General features: G+C 39.4%; 1 protein-coding gene across 5 annotated transcripts in view; it reads right to left on the minus strand.

The window, feature by feature from the left end:
- Positions 1-7237, minus strand: part of PTPRD (protein tyrosine phosphatase receptor type D) — a 493549-nt gene extending 486312 nt beyond the window's left edge. For 4 of the 5 annotated variants that reach the window (XM_069476476.1, XM_069476475.1, XM_069476474.1 and 1 more), the window contains exon 1: positions 6961-7237. The gene's annotated coding sequence lies outside the window, so the exon portion shown is untranslated. Of the gene's footprint in view, positions 1-6692 lie in introns of all 5 variants that reach the window. The other variant, XM_069476478.1, reaches the window with a different exon arrangement.
- Between the last annotated feature and the right edge of the window lie 10087 nt (positions 7238-17324).

The raw sequence follows: 17324 nt of genomic DNA on the forward strand, positions 1-17324 counted from the left end.
ACTTCCATCCATGAGCTATTTTCAGTGGAAGATGCTTCCATTATTGTATTCCTATAGGAAAATATTACAATTCTCTCCTTCCTCACTCCTCTCCCACAAAAAATTACAACTGGCCAGGCCAGTGAGTGGATGTAGAATTTTTGAGATACGTCCAATAGATTGTTATTATTCCTAGCTAGCCACATAATCATGATAGCCAAATAATTCATTTAAAATAAAATATAAAACCATGTATCTAAAGAATCACACTGAGCTATTTGAACCAGAGAGTTTGAATTGGCAAGTACAGTTTTTTTTTCCTCTTAAAATCCTTTAATAATATTTCAATTAAGTTGATACTACAGCTAGTTGGATTATGTTTTCACAGGAAGGCCAGGCTCTATTTGCATAGTAAGAAACCATTAGTACACACTCAATATGTCCCTTTAGTTGGGGTAAGAGATGGAGAAAAAATTTATTTTAAACATAGAAAACAAATGTCTTCTTGACCTATAATGGGACACTGGATCAGCATTTAATGCGTCTAGTCTAATTTCTTCCTGTGAAACTGTACTGGTGGATCTTAGGAAGAGACAGAAGGCAGTAAATTCCTATTCTCCATCAATACATTTGACCTCGGAGCAAACCCCACAACTGGCTACAGGCACCCACCATCCATCATTGCTCTTGAAACCTGATATTTCAGGGAAGGACAGCTGCATTGGGCAAAGGGCTAAGCAGCTTTCTAAGATGCACTACCATTAAACAAAAAAAAAAGGCCCTTCTTTTGGTTCAGTATTTTAATTAACTGCTTCTCTAGACATTTCTTCCCCAAAACTGCAGCTTTAAATCAAACACCCTCAGGAATATTACATTTTTTACTTTTAAGGGAAATGCTTTCTTCGTACATTCTAGGTAAAATCATTTCTAGCTTTTGCTTTAAAAGCTTTCCAAAATAAATAGTGTACTATGACATGCTGATATGTACAGACATCAATAAACATGGCAGGCAGAAAAAGATAGTTCTAGGGTCTATAGTAATTATAGCATGTACACAATAAAGTGCCAATACGGTAAGTGTACACAAAACACTCATATCCAACAGATCTTAATTTTTAAGTCAGGTAGCAATAATTTATAACAAATAGCTGAAGACAGCAGAACTCTATCATAAAGTAGTGTTACTTAATATAATATGTTCATTATATGACTTCTACATTCAGGAATTTTTTTAATTAAAATACAAAATAAGACAAATCTTTATTAATTAATTGGATCTGCATCACATTTATATACATTATATACCTGCATAATTAGGTAAGAGTAAATAATAACTGATTTCTGATCATTTATAAAATCAGTACTAATACAAACCTTTTTGTTAATAAAAAAAGTCCATCTACTACAGGATGAAAAAAGATGTCTCGTTACTTGTGACCCAATGATTATAGATGGTCATTTTATATATTTGACAGTACAATTTCCCCAAATCTCAAAGCAGTACTGACAAATACTGTTTTCTAAATACAATTCACAAATCTCAATTTACTTAGCTACTGCTACATTAAAGAACATAGCTCAAGGGATGTTAAAAAAAATTTTACAATTGAGAATTTATAAATGTAATCAATCTCATGAAACTGACAAGAGTTACAACAGTTAAATCTAGTAAACAGCAATGTGGTAAAGGTCACAATGCCCCTGACACTGTTATCTGAATGTCAAAGAAGCAGCCAAGTTAAGTAGCCTTTCTGGTCAGTGAATTCAAAGAACTAAGAGAAAACCTTGGCTCAGATGGCTGCTTTGGCTCTTATATTTTGTTGTAAATTCTGAAGAAGCCAAAGAGGGACCTGCCACCTCAAAGCAGTCATTTGCAAAAGAAAGCAATGTTTGCCTGCTGGCGGGGGCGGGGTACATCTAAGTTGTCTGAATACTATTTGCTTGCTGGTACACATGATCTGCTAGCTTACAGACAGAATGAGCTGTCTTGACTTTCCAAATTGTCATCTCTTTCATTTAATTTACTGATCTTTGCCATATAGGGATTTGATTTGAGGGACAGCAGAGGTTAAAAAGTCATGAAAAAGCTCAGTTTTGCTCTCTTATTTATAATTTTCAAAAAGCTATAGACCAGCTGAGTGGTACTGATATGGGCCTATAAAATATATCAGCATTAAACAGGAAATAATGAACAGAAAGATACTGAATTATTTTGAGAGGGAGGATGGGGGACAGGCATTGTTTCAGTCAATTTTTTTTCCCTGAGTTGCTTTCAGAATTGTAGCAGTATGCATGGGGATAGCATTTAAATTATTTTAATGCCTAAGTCTTAAAAATATTTTAAAAATAAAACATTAGGAGAAAGAAAATCCAAACTGACTGTTGATTATATTAAAGCGAATGAGTGATTTATTAAGGGGGAAACAAAGGACATAGGCCTTAAATGTAATTTTGTGAAATACTTCTTGGAAGAATTCTATTTCATTAATGCTCCAGTCTAGCACCATTGTCATGACATTATTACTTAGGTTACATTAGGTCAGAGACTGCTGTAACATATAAGCATTTGGTCTTTGACCTTCCTAAGACTTATGATGCAAAGAAAATGCTGAACTTTTACATCTGAGGCTATAATTTCACATAATGAACAATCAGTTAGCACAAGTCATATATTCTTTTAGCTATCTTCCCTAAGAGTTTAATTGTGGAGAGCTAAAATGTATTTTTATTTTTTTAAAAAAGGGGAAGAATTTGGACACTTTATTTGTCGAAACAAATATAAGCCAAGCATGACATTTAAATAAGTGTTACCAACTACTAATTAGAAACAAATGAGATTATCCATATAGAAAATATATCCGCAAACAAACTTATCCTATGGTAGAAATGTCACTGTGGTACAAAATTACAGAAGCTTAAACAAGTGATGCTGGTTGGAATGAAATTTACTGACAAATCCCTTCTAAGCAATCGTCTTCTACGTTATCAGATTTCTTCAGTTAATGTGTTATATAGGAATCCTCAGTCTTGTAGTTCATAGAGAGAACCCTTCTCTTTGCTCTTTCTTGGCAAATCACTGACAGTATAAAAAGAAATGTTTTTAAACACTGATTTTGCTAGAGGCTGCAAGTTGCTTTTGTGCTATCGCAAGTAAGTAGCTTTCCTAAAAGATTTTTTCAAAGAAAATAAACAGTACAAGGATTAAGCAACAACAACAAAAAAGGTAAATAAATCCATAAGGCAATAAGAGATTCAAAATAAGCTTGACTTAAAATATAACTCATTTACTCACACATAACTACTGTCCTTTAAGAAAATAGAAAAAAATAAAGCATCTTTGAATATTCTTGAAACACTGCATAATTACATGTTTAGCACTTTATATATCTGGGCTTGTAATACAAATCTTAAAAGTATATTTTGAGGCTACTAAGTTGAGTACACTACATCAAAGGTAAAGTTCATTTTTGAGATTCCCAGAAACTTTCAGGAATTAAAAACATACCATGACCAAAGGTTACATGTATAGACTTTAAAAAGATGAGCCTAAAAGTATGAAGCTCTCAGGATCACACTCTCTCTCTCTCTCTCACACACACACAAACTCTCTCTCTCTCTCTCTCTCTCTCTGTGTCTACCACAAATACATGATGAAACTTAGGGTAGTTTTAAAACAAAATCACCTTTGAAAAATGCATCTTTCCTGAAATGGCACTTTTCCTATGTGATTGTGTTAATGAATTCTTATTTACCCATAGAATCCTTTTAAAAATAGAATTGCTCAATGGCTTGATAAATCAAGTTTGGTCTGAAGGAAATCCAATATGCAAATACTTATAGTGTGCTCTTTTACAAATAGTCACCCTTGTCAGTTTGAAAAACTGAAAATCAACAAAAGAACAGTGTAAGTATACTTGACCTTATTGCCTAATGTCTATCAAGATTGCCACGGCTGGTCGATTTTAAATTTGTGAAACTGACACTTAAAAATGTATTGTGCATCTTCAGTCCAGGTCCCTCAAGTGCTGACTAAACTGTAGTCACAGCCTCAGATTCTCCTTCCACACAAACTTGCGCAGCACTTACAAAGCTAGTTTAATCACACCATCAATCTATGACTACACTTCCCTTAAAGTAATTCTGCTTCATTTATCTTTTTAACCCTACATTATGCAAATAACATCCTTATCAGTCCAATAAAAAAAAAGTTATTAATGTCCCTCCTTGTTTATCCTTGCCATATACTCAGAAACATATGAATTTGCACAAATACCTCTTTTCTTTTCTATTATTCACACTCTACACGAAAAATCATCATTACACCACCATAGTATCAGAGAAGCCCTAAATGATGTTCTTGCAATATACTTCAATCAACGTCTATGACCAACATCAGAGCATGTGTTAATGTATTTAAAAAGAAAAAAACAAAAACTTGGGGGATTGCCTCCTTGAATTTTTTTTTTAATGTCTCTCTAGGAAGGGTTTGCATATGCCATACCGGGGTGTCTCCTGGATATAAGAACAGTTATACAGGCCCCTAGTGGCTTAGCAAATAGCAGCAGATGAGGGGATTCCAATTCTTAGTTCTTGACGTTGAGATATTCTGGTTTTAAATGAGTGTCAATCTTGAAAGGCAAATCAAATCATTGTATTTAATACTTTAAACAGTTTTACATCTATGGTTATCTACTGTAATGCACATATATTAAAATACATTGCTGCATTTCATTACTTTAGTAACTGTACAACTGCACTGGCCCAAGAAGAATTTGGGTTACATAACCTACACAATAAAATGTTTAATTCATCTGCCTCTTTACATGTCATGACAAAAGTAATATATTACTCAACTATATTAAAATATATTTGAGAGATACTATTCCTCTTTGAATGTCATTCTTATTATACCATTATTACTGAAGGCTATAAGAATAGATTATTTCTATGTAAAGCGCTCACTATTTAAAATAAGATACAGACAAAAACTGAATGCCACTTTTACAGTGGTAGAAATCTAAACGTATTTCCCCAACAACGGCCACTGATAAATCTCACACTGAAGTGCACCTTTTAAAAGACCTACAATTAATAACACCCCTTAATCCCCCATCCCCTTGCTGTCTTTCCTTCACAAAAGAAAATTCCAGGCAGGCACATTTACAGCTTTTAGCAATTTTTAACTGGACACAATCTGACAGCTGAATTCATGAAACTGACCAGCTTGTCAATTTCACACTTTGAAAGTACAATAATAGCTGATAGCATAAGGGTGAATTTAAGAAATCTGTCACAGAATTGCTAGCTCCATTGAAAAGCAAAGTACAGTACATAATTATGGAATGTGGGAGGTAGGGAAAATTTTATTGTCCATTTAGGATGTCTGTTTCAAGAATTTGGACATGCATTAAAACTGTGTTCTCTTTTTGCTATAATATCTGTGGCATACAACAGAATATGTTTTCAAAATAAGTATAATATATACTAAGCATTTTCCTGGATATCATCATATTACCTATACAACATAATCTTTAAGCTGGTATCATCTACAGATCCCCTTAAATCAGAATGTTTCCAGTCTTGGTATATCATACTGGTTTCACTCAAGATGAGCGGTTGGTGTGTGCACTTAGAAACAGAGAAAGAGTAGTCAAAACGGTCAGAAGTATCTATGGTTGAACTAACTCCCCATAGGTGTGCTACAGGATAGTTAGAATACACCAAAGGGTAAAGTCCCATTTGTAGCTCTGTAAATCCAACAGCAAATCTATCTCAAGTCACAGCAGTTACTGGCCTCTGAGAGGCTCAAAATGTGTGCGCTGCACTCTTAAGTCACTGGCATTGTATCTTTGGGCATGTAAAATAAAAAAAATAAATAAAATAACAACTTTAAGAGGAAATACAGGGAGAGCGATTTCTCAGGAGTCTTCCTAGGTACTTAAGGTGCAAACTGGAGATTAGGTTGGGGGATCACTCTAAGAATTTTAGAAAACAGAGGAGACATTTGGCAAGTAGCAGTTTCGTACTGGGAGGCGACTGGAAACAATACAAGTGGATTGTGATAGTCCAGGTTTTGGAGAATGGAACTACTATTCGGAATCCTGGAACACCCGATTAATGAAAGCTAAGCTTACGCCTGGTATTCAAGATTTTTTTTTTTTAAGTGTTTGACTTAAAAACTGACTTCACTTGTTAGTGCTTTTAAATGAAAACGCACGGAGAAGCAATACAAGTTTTCTACACACCTTAATAAAAACTACAATAAACCTATAGGAAAGGAAAGAATCTTTGGTTTGTTCGTGGCTTTCTTTTTAAATTGTTTCCAACTTTGACTCTTCATTATAAATCATGCGTCCCCTTTGCTACGGAGTGAATGTGTGTGCAAGTACACCAGATTCCCGCAGCACAACTACGAGCTTTGATTCTGCCTTGGAAAGGTCTTCAAAACAATCCCCCTCCTCTATGGCAGCCGCGTAGACTTTGATTCCTGCTGTTTCTCCCTCTCCCCACTAGTTCAGAGGAAGGAAAGAAAAAGAAATCGCCCCCACACCATAATCAGCCCTCCTTAAAACAGTAATTCCTGCCTTTAAAAAAGAATGCGGTGGCAGAATCCCTGGGTAAGGCTGGATTGCCCCACCGCTCCACCATTTCCCCCAATACTACGCCCACCCTAGAAGGAGAGAGCGGGGGTCGCACAAATACACATACCAGACACCCCCATTCTCTAGAATCGCCTCTCTCCTAGATCTGACTGAGGTTTTGGACGAGAAGTGAACCACGCAGGGAGGACCTCTGCCCGAGGAGGTTCAGGAGAAAAGCAAACTGTGTGCGCTCTCGTGCCCGGGCGCGGGGCTCGTGGAAGCGGGAGCTTGTCGCTCCGGCCGGGGAGGAGCCGGCAGCCCTAGCCGGGCGCAGGGCGCTCCCGGGGCAGCAAGAGGGGAGGACACAGCGGGGCGGACCGGGTCAGTTCGTGGGACTTACCTGGTCATGTTGGCTCCGGGCAGCAGCCGCCACCACCTCCCGCGCCGCCACCAGCACTTTCCTCCAGCGGCTTCGCGCCCCGCCACGGCCGCGCAGCCGCCTCCGGGCGGCCAATGTTAATCCCGCGGAGCAGCGGCCGCCGCCGCGGAAGCCCCCCTGGTCGCCGCCGCCGCCGCCCAACCCGCGTGCGGCCAGCCCAGTCCAGAGCGAGGAAGTGGAGGAGAGTCAGCGAGTGAGTCCAAAAACCCGAAATCCAGCATCCAAGGGAGCGCGTCCCCCCGCCCTCCCTCCACCCCTACCCCCTTCTCCGCCTCCTCCGCCTCCTCCTCCTCCTCTTCCCGGGCCGTCCTCCTGGCCCTTCCGAGCCCGCGGCTTCCGCGGCGGTGTCTCCTCCTCCCGCTCCTCCTGTTCGCCCTGCGCCCGCTTCTCCGGCTGCCGCCGCCGCAGTTTGTCTCCTCCTCCTCTTCCTCCTCTTCCTCCTCCTCCCGCTCTTCGATGCTCCACCGCTCGCGGCTGGGGGGTCCGAGGCCGCGTCTCCTCTCCTCCCTCCGCCTCTCCTGTTTCCTTCCTGCTGCTGCTTCTTTTAAAGCGGATTCTTTGGCCACAAATAGCAACTCGGCTGCCCCCTTCAGTGCCTCCCTCCCCTTCTTTTCTTCTTCCCCCCAAAAGTGAAGCGCACGCGAGGTAACCAGAAACTGAGGCTCGCAGGGGGAGAGGGGAGACGGGGGAGGCGGGAGAGGCGACGCCTGGACCAGGACCAGAGCAGAGTCAAGGGCCAAGAGGCGGGGTGACCAGCCCAGCCCAGTCCTTGGACCTGGCGTGAGCCTGGTGGTTACGGCTGCAGACGAGGTGGTTTGGTGGGGGAATTAAATGAAAAAAAAAAAAAGCTCAGGAAAGTAATTGAAAAGGCTTCTCTCTTTGTTTCCTTGTCTGGGTGATTTCTAAAATCCTCGTAACGTGCTGGGGATCCCACGGAATCGCTGTGCCCCAGCGCTGGGGGATTGTGTGTGCGCGTTGCCTGCGCGTGAGTGTGAGTGTGGGTGCGCCCGGGCGCGGGGACAGCCCGGCTCGCTGCGCCCGCTGGCGAATGTCTGAATCTGGACCACTGACCCACTGAGAGGGCCAGAGAGCTGGACGAAGGAGGGGCAGGCAGGAGAGCTGGGCGAAGGAGGTACACCCCCCCCCCCCCACACACACACACACTCGGAGAGGAGGGGGCGGGGTGACGTCACTCCCCAGCATCCATCCACCAGGCCAGAAAAGACCCTCTCAACAGATCCACTCATCTAAGAAATGCACACCCGGGCGCTTTCCTGCTCTAAGTCCCGGTGCAAAGGAGGAAAAAAAATGCTGGTCGCGCCCTATTCAAAGCAGTGATGATAATACAAGGAGCGCGCGTTGATGAGACACAGTTTGTGTCTGCCCCAGTTCACCTTGGCGGCCTTCTTCGGGATGCTTGCAGGATCCACTTTGGAGGAAGAGAGGAAGAAAGGGAAGTATTGAATGAAAATCTTTGCGTAATAACTTGTTTTGCTTTTCATGCTACTTGCCTTTATGATGTTGGAAATGAGGTGCTCCTCGGTTTCTCTGAAGGACACGGTAACACCCTTTCCCTAGACAGGCACCCAATTGTTGGGCTACACATTCTTCATCAAGCCAAGGTGGCTAAGGTGCACTGGGTGTATTGTTAGCTAAGAGATGGATTTTAACCTTCTTCACTCAGGATCTCCAGGATGTGGGAAAAGTCAACAGCAAGAAGCCACCACTGGCAATTGGCCCATCAAAATTTATTAAAAACTTAGCTAGAATGGTTAAATAAAATAGAGCCAGGGCCACCAGCCACCTCCCTTGCTCATTCTATGTTCAGGCCAGCACGTACACACAGTATTTATTCCTGCAGACTCCAGGCTGTCTTCCAAAAAGCCAAGGGGCAAGCAGGTCCCCTTAGATCCGACCTAATGATTGGCATCCTGACTGCTGTCTCAAGCCGCCCATTTGTTTCCACCATCTCCATACGGTGTTCCTGAAAGGCACTGAAGGACGAGTCAGTAATCCTCTGCCCTCTGTGTACTCTAAAAAGAAGGCACATATTTTTGAAAAGAGTCTTTCTAGATGAAGTTTCTTTTTCCAGCAATTTGGGGATAGGGGAGGAACATCCTGGCATGACTCTCTCTTGTTTGTGTTTGTTTTTGTATTTGTTTTTTAACAGTTAGCCTTGTAGTGAAAAATCAGAAAGAAATCTATTCCTGTGCAAGTCCCCAAGCCAGGTTTACCTTCCAATCTTTCTGATGACACGAGATGCTGAAAGGCTGAGCAGATATGGTGGACACCTGCTCCCTGCACCCTAACGATGGATCCAGGGATCTGCACCTCCCCAAGATGTAAACTCCTACTTGGCTTTCTCCTTGCCACGTCCTCCTCTATAAACTGGTGATTGCACTTTCCTCATCCAAAGTTGGATGTCAGAGTAACAAACAGAAAGTTTTGAAAACCTTAACATTCCTTTGCTATTATCTTTGGTGGAGAGAAACACATCCCTCTACCTGCAGATCTAACCTCATTTAAGAAGAACCCAGCTGGGAAATCTGACTGTTATCTGGGAGCATAGTTAAGGAAATAACATCTTACCCAACTGGTAGCAAGTTAGAGTAGCTAGAAAACTCAGCAATGATTGTTCTCAAGGTGAGCAATGAGCAGGTGGAAAAGGGAGCCAGAAATCAGAGGAGACAGAAGACAGTGCAAGTAAGTGACATAAGCCTAGCTTTTCTGATACCATGAGGTCCTAGATGTTTCTTGGCCCTACTACAACCAAAAATCTTAGAGCCAACTAAAATATATATATAGAAAAAACTAGCCAGGCATGGTGGTGCATGCCTGTAGTCCCAGCTACTCGGGAGGCTGAGGCGGTAGGATCGCTTAAGCCCAGGAGTTTGAGGTTGCTGTGAGCTAGGCTGACGTCATGGCACTCACTCTAGCCCGGGCAACAAAGCAAGACTCTGTCTCAAAAAAAAAAAGAAGATCAAAAATCTTAGAGAAAGAAGTAGGGATGGGGTGAGGTGGCTAGAGAGTCTGAGCTATTATTATACAGAAGAGATTGAGAATTATTCAGGGTGATGCTGCTGAGGAAGATGAGATAGAGCAAATAGAGAAGCCAAAACTTCCTCTGCATATCTGAATAGTAGTGGGAGTAATACTGCAGCCTCCTACACATATATTAATATGTGCAGGGCAGATTTGCAACAACACAACACCCTAATGCTGCCCCATCTAATATAACCCCGGGGCTGATGTTTACCATTTGGAAATTATAAGTCAAAGAACATCAGAGGTTGGTTAATCATCTGTTGAAATCACCTCATTTTTTCAGATTAAAAAAAAATCCCTGAATCCCTGAGAGTTTAAAGTCAACTATTTGATGGCAGAAACAAGACACAAACCCAGATATCATGACCTAGTGTCCCCCATCCCACCAGCTATTCATCATGACCTCCAAGTTCTAGATCACAGAAGCTAGTTTCTAACTTATCAATGAGCAATAAATATAGAATATTTTAAAACTATAAATACATGAAGGAAAATGAAGCCACAGGACTAGACATTTTCTTAATCCCCTTCCAGCTCTAACGTTCTGTGAAGAATAGCACACAGGAGCTTTGCTATAGCACAACCCCCTCTAGTGCATAATTCAGCATACGATGAGTCTGAGTCTGTTTTGGACCCCATCCAAAGGATTTAGTTCCTAGAAGTACTCGAAAGATTTTATTCTCATTTATCATGAAGCATCCTAAAAGACGGCTAAAAATAATCACGATAACAATAATAGTAATCACTTGTTACACTTGTATTGTGTACTAGCATCATGGTAAGTATGTTATCTTATTCCACTGTTTTTCAAAGGGCACATCCATGACCTTACGGTGTTGTGAATCTAGTGGGTCATGAGCAATTTTTTAAATGAAAGAAAAGTAAGAAAAAGGAGAGTACTTTATATATACTAAGTATTGTTTTGCCAAACTTATGCTTTGATCATGTGGCTAGTGGTTGATTAAAAGAAAAAGTCTGAAAGCTACTGTCTCATCTCCAATCAGGACAAGTTCCTTGCTAGTTAAGTATTATTAGCATTATTGTATAAGTGAGGAAACAGGATCAAAGAAAATAAATAATTTGCCCAAGCTAGACATAATTAGTGAGTGACCAAGCTAGAGTTTTGAACCTAGATCTGTTTGATTTGAAATCCAGTATTTCACTTCTATATTAATGATAAATTATTAACTAAGGTATGGAATAAGTTGTTGCTAATCATATTTTCTTTGTGAAGACTACAGTGATTTTTATTAAATCCAGCTAGAATGGAGAAACACAGCATAGATTCAAGTGATGTGTTCCAAAGATACTGAGGAATTTTATAAAACACTAAAACTAACACCTGAGACCTTTTTCTACAGGTGCTAATTATGTCTAATATACTTTATTAATTTGCTGCTAAATGCAGAAATGAAATAATTAATGGTTTTAATCCTCAAATAACTTAGATTTTCACATCTACAAGTATTAAAACGTATTATTTGAGCAATTTTTCAAAATTTAATTCATACAGCATTTCTCAGAAGCTTGTTTTTACCAAACACAGAACTGGCACCTGAGAAACATAAAAGAAATACAAGACAGTCTCTAAGCTAAACAGAATTTTACTTCACCTGGGGGCACAAGATCCACACATATAAAGTAACCAGACAACACTATAATTCAACTTAAGTTGTGAAGAGGACAATAACTCAGGTGACATACTAAATTTTTTGACCCATGTAGTTCTTTGGATTCTTCCAGTGACATTGCCCATGTAAGTGTTGTTATTCCCATTCTTCAGATTTGTAAACTCAAACTCAGAACTAGGAGATGATTGAAATGGGTGTCTGATCCTCACCTTCCTAATTCTACTACCCAAAGGCTCTTTATAAACAGGTGGGCTTCCAGTGGACATAGAAGGGGTTAGAGATTCTGAGGCATGTTAAGCAAACATTCACAGTTTTTTCCCTATGAAAGAAATACACTTTCTTTTTTTTTTCAAGACAGCATCTCTTGCTGCTGTCAGGCAGTACTGTCCTCTTTAAGAAAAGAAATCCACATCTTTCTCTAAAGAAAGGCCTGGAAAAGCCAGACCTTCTCCCCTGACTGCTCAGTTCAGCTGCTAAATTTCACCCTCACCTGCAGTGTGTAGAGGACGTTATGGTACGATGCTATTTTCTATTGGCTCTGCTGCTGGAGATTACAGCATGCGACTGTGACAAATGGATATTCCCATTAAATTCTTTAGTAGAGTGGGGCATTCCATTAACCATTGGCACTATCCCAACCCAAGTGAAACACTGGGTCATTTTTTTCTTGTGAGCAAGAAGTGAAGGGGGAAAACAAAGGATATACTCTAATTACCTTTCCTATTTTTTTGTTGCATATATTATGATAGCCGTATATTACAATTATTTATAATTAATATATGACAAGCTGTCAGGTAAAATTTAACAGGTGATTTGTCAAGAAGACCCATTAACGCGTGCATTAAGCTGCGGATTTCCGTGTTTCCTAACAATAAAATTGTGTCTTGGTTTTGTTTTTTAATTCTATTCAGTTTAAACATTCAGAGGCCACCTATCTTTCCATATTTGCAGCATCTTTTTAAAACACAATAATTGTTAACATAAATGGGTGCATTTTTAGTTATGTAAGGCATAAACACATTTTTGTCACCTTAACTTTTAAGTGCTAAGCTTTTAACCGAGGAGACCAATTGCCTGGTGTTTATTTTTAAGTTTTAACTGTTATCATTTTTAATACATTTTTAAAATGATGTCTTTAGTGGTAAAGGCAAAGCTGACTGGAGAAAAAAGTAACTGCAGTTACTTATGTTCCATTTAGTGTTTGTATCTTACATAAGAGAATTTAAAAATTAAGAAATATTTTAAAATACAGAAAAAGATTAAGAAGTCACCAGAAAGCTAGTAATTAATCACTGAATGGAGGGTAAGTCTACAGAGACCTAAAACTAATGAAACAGGCTCCATTTTGCTGAGTGGCACAAGAATGGGGCACCCCATGGAAATGAGGCACAGATAGTTCCTGGGAGGGGCAACGAGACTCTCTGAAAGAAGGAAAACCTTGGTTTCATTGTCTGTAGAATGTCAAAGCTATTCAGGGACATAACCTGAAAACAAAGTTAAATTTTAAACTACAATTTGGTTATTGGTTCCATGGAAAACCAAAGTTTATACTGTTGAAGAGAAAGATAGAAAAGGAAAGAGCGACATTTGTTTAAAATTTCATTTGCACAAACCTGACTCTTATCTTTCAAGACTAGGACATGCTGCAGGCTGTTAATGACTTGCCATCAACTACTGTAAAGGATGCTGAATCTCCTTAATGAAAGAATTCGCTTCAAGATTCAATGGTTAGGACGAGAGAAAAAAAACTGAGAGTAAAACAGAAGCAAAGCAGTTTTTCAAAGCTAATAAGACTTCTGCCGTGTCCACTAACCAAGTTCAGGTTTCACATTTTTAGCAAGAAAGCACTAACACAGAGCCATGAAATTATTTTTAAAGGGTCTTTCTAACAGGGTTTCAGAAAATGATTTTCAAAAACGCACTCGGAAGTAAAATACCACAAGTTGATTTTCATGTAACAGGGAGCGTATCTCTACACAGTTCAAGGATTACAAATGGCCAGTGACAAACTGGTCATTGTATCCTGGGCTGAGAGCTCACCGTTTTCAGTTCTCACCTGGCTTCCAGGATGCAGCAGTGTCCCCGTGGGTAGCTGTGGGGGTCTCCCTGTGCATTCAGGGGCAGTTTTCAAAACAGTAAATATAGCCAAGACATCAAGACATTTTTCAGCCATTTTCCTAACCTTTTCTCTTTGTCTTGTACTTCTATACTTGTCTTAACTTCAGGTAAGTCACTTAATTTCTACTGGGTGTACATCCTTAGTGTAATGTTTTCTCAGCTGTTTCAGAGCAGGATTCATCTCTGATTGGAACCAAAAGCTTCTATCATAAAACTTTAAGCACAATAGGTATTTCAGAGATAATTGAGAAAGTAAAGAAAGGGAAGGAAACTGATAGGAAGAGAGAAAGAGGAAATGAATTGGTTGTCAGTTGCCTATTGTGTGTAAAACTTCACTGTCTTTATAAAGTTTCCTGCAGTCCACTAAATAGAGTGAATTTGCCCTGCTTTTGGACTCTCATTTTTTCCTTTTTCTTCTTATTTCCTATCTCTCTGCATTCTTATTGTATATGTTTGCAACCTATTAAATTTTGAGCATCTCTTTACATCACTGCCCACAAGCCCAGAACCTGGACTATAAGCAAATCCCAAAAAATGCTACAATGTATGATAACAGGTGCTTAGATACCACCATGGCAGGTTAAATGGCACCTTGATATTGCCTCTTCCTGAGCCTGCACTGAAAAGTATAATGACCTAGAGTTTGGTCAAAGTTAGGTCTCACCAATCACAACATACACCAAAATATCACAGAGAATAATAATAGGATCTGAGCGGGAGCTGGATTCATAGATCCACAGAATTTTTGATCAGAATAATTATAAGTTTCATATTTTCCTACAGGAAATTAAAAATAATTTGATTACTTCAGTGGGGAAAAAATCCTTTATGCTTTTAACTGGTAGTGAAGTTTTCATTTTTATCTTGGTATATTCTATTAGGTGAGCACAATATTCATTTGCTGTAAACATTATTTCCTATGTGATCATATATACTACAAGTCATCCTGATTTTCAAAATTCACTGGCCACATCTACAAAATTACTAGTAACACGAAGCAAGTCTGGAAGAGATTTAAAAAGGCAAACCAAAAACTATTCTTTCCCACGTATATGATTACTTTAAATAGTCTATTCACGTCAGTGCTTATTTTATAAATGTAGTAGCACCATTCTTGCTTAGTTATTTGTGTTCAGTTCTTTAAGATCATGTTTAGTCTCTCTCTTTTTTTTTTTTTACTACCAAAAGCCCATCTTTCCAATATGAACATCTCTACTGTTCTCTGGTCTAGTACAATAATAATCTTTTGCATACTCTTCTGCTCCCAAGCTTTTCCTGATTGGCCCCAATCCATTCTCCACTGTGTTGCCCAATTAACTTTAATAAAACACAAGTTTGATTATGTAATTCCCAGGCTCAGAAAAACTCAGTGGTTCAAGAGTAAGTACATCCTTCATAACTAAGTGCAAATGTTCTACCAGCATTCAAGACCCACCACAAATGGAATGCTGCCTGAGCCCATTTTTCCATTCTAAATTTTTACCTCTTTGCTGCTAATATTCTAAACTCAAACATTGCCTGAATAAAACTGTACATTTTTCTTATTCAGCCAGAAAATTCTTTTATGATCACCTACATGTTCAATACCCACCCTTAAGGATCATCTCATTGAATACTTTCTTTCTGATTCTTCTACCCCAATATGAATATGATTTCCTTTGAAATATCTGATTCTTTGTATTTCTCTTGTGCTAAATATGCTACTGAAATTGGAAATTGGATAAAAGATCATACAAAGTACTAACCTCCAAGATGGGTTTCATGACTAATTTTATTGGTATTGATCCATTAATTGGAATTGTAAAATGTTATAAATATAAGCATGGACTGGATGGGGTTAGTGGAAATTTATGCAAACTTATGTCTAATTAAGCAAAAATCCTCTTTGTTTAATCACAGCTTGAAAGTGCTTGTGCCAGGTGACTATGTTTGGGAAAAGAACAAACAATTCCAAAGATTCTGAGTTAAAACCAATAAGAAGAGCAATAGACAATGGAAACTTCTATCAATTTCTTTCTTTTCTTTCTTTTTTCTTTTTTTTTTTTTTCAACTCAGCTTTGCCCGTTATCCGTGCAAGGAGATGAACCAACCTGGGACATTAACAGTCTTTGACCTCAAGAAGCACAAAAGCGGCCAGGCGCGGTGGCTCACTCCTATAATCCTAGCACTCTGGGAGGCTGAGGCGAGTGGATTGCTCGAGGTCAGGAGTTCGAGACCAGCCTGAGCAAGAGCGAGACCCCCCCGTCTCTACTAAAAATAGAAAGAAATTATCTGGCCAACTAAAAATATATATAGAAAAAAAAATTAGCTGGTCATGGTGGCGCATGCCTGTAGTCCCAGCTACTCAGGAGGCTGAGGCAGAATGATCACTTAAGCCCAGGCATTTGAGGTTGCTGTGAGCTAGGCTGACGCCACGGCACTCACTCTAGCCCGGGCAACAGAGCGAGACTCTGTCTAAAAAAAAAAGAAGAAGAAGCACAAAAGCAAATCAAGTCAGGCAGATGTTCTTCTCTGCCTTCCCCTGGGCAAAGACACCAGAGGCCAGACATCTAGCAACAGTCACTGAAAAGAGTGCTTGGCACTCATGCTTTTTACTTTTTTTCCTCCCTCAGAGAGACCTCCTACGTGGTAAATCCCAGGCTCTAAGAGATATCCTACCCTGTATCAAGTGGAGGTAAGAAAGAACAGGATGCCTGTATTATTATTTTTTTTTTATTCCTGCACCCACCATTCAAAAAAAAAAAAAACAAAACAAAACAGGCTATAAGACTCTGGATGTCAAAACTGCTCAATTTTGTCAGATCTACACTGAGTATAGAAAATTAGAGCAAATGCTGAAAGCTGTAGTATTTCCTCTGTGATTTAATCATACCTGTGCCATTCATATCACACCTGCTTTTTATTAAAGTTATATTTATACTTATTTTTCTCTTTTTCTCTCTCTGTCCCTATGCCGCAGGCCAACCTTTCTGCCCATAGATGTTTCCAGATTGCAAGACCGTAAAATCTTTACAGGAAAGACTAGGTCTTAATCTTCCACATATTTCTTATATAATTGCAGAATGTCCTGTCCTAAGAGTACATCATAGAACCCTGTATAATTGAATTTTTCTAGAATACAGTGTTTTTGTTGAAATTAATGAAAACTCTATAGGGCACAAGCATATCCTAACATTTTTAGTTTAATATATTCTATTATGTTGTCTCCAGGGAGCATACTTGTATTTATCAGATCAGAAGTCCAAGTGTGTGGACTACTGAACCCCTAGAATGGTGGTTTACAACCCCAGCTGTACAATAGGATCTGTAAAAACTTCTAAAATGTATGTCCGGGGCCCACTCATGTTAGCAGAATTGAATTCTTTGGGAGTGGGGATCTAGCATCTATGTTTTTAAAAGCTTCCCAAGTGATTCAAATGCTTAGCCAAAGTTGGAGTAACCTTGCTTTATAGCTCTACAAAACACAATTTGAAAATGACTGGATTGTTCTAAAGTTTTTTTCCAGCTCTAAGATTTTTTGTGAAAGTGCTT

This window comes from Eulemur rufifrons, chromosome 7 (assembly GCF_041146395.1).
Source record: "Eulemur rufifrons isolate Redbay chromosome 7, OSU_ERuf_1, whole genome shotgun sequence".
Taxonomy (NCBI): Eukaryota; Metazoa; Chordata; class Mammalia; order Primates; family Lemuridae; genus Eulemur; species Eulemur rufifrons.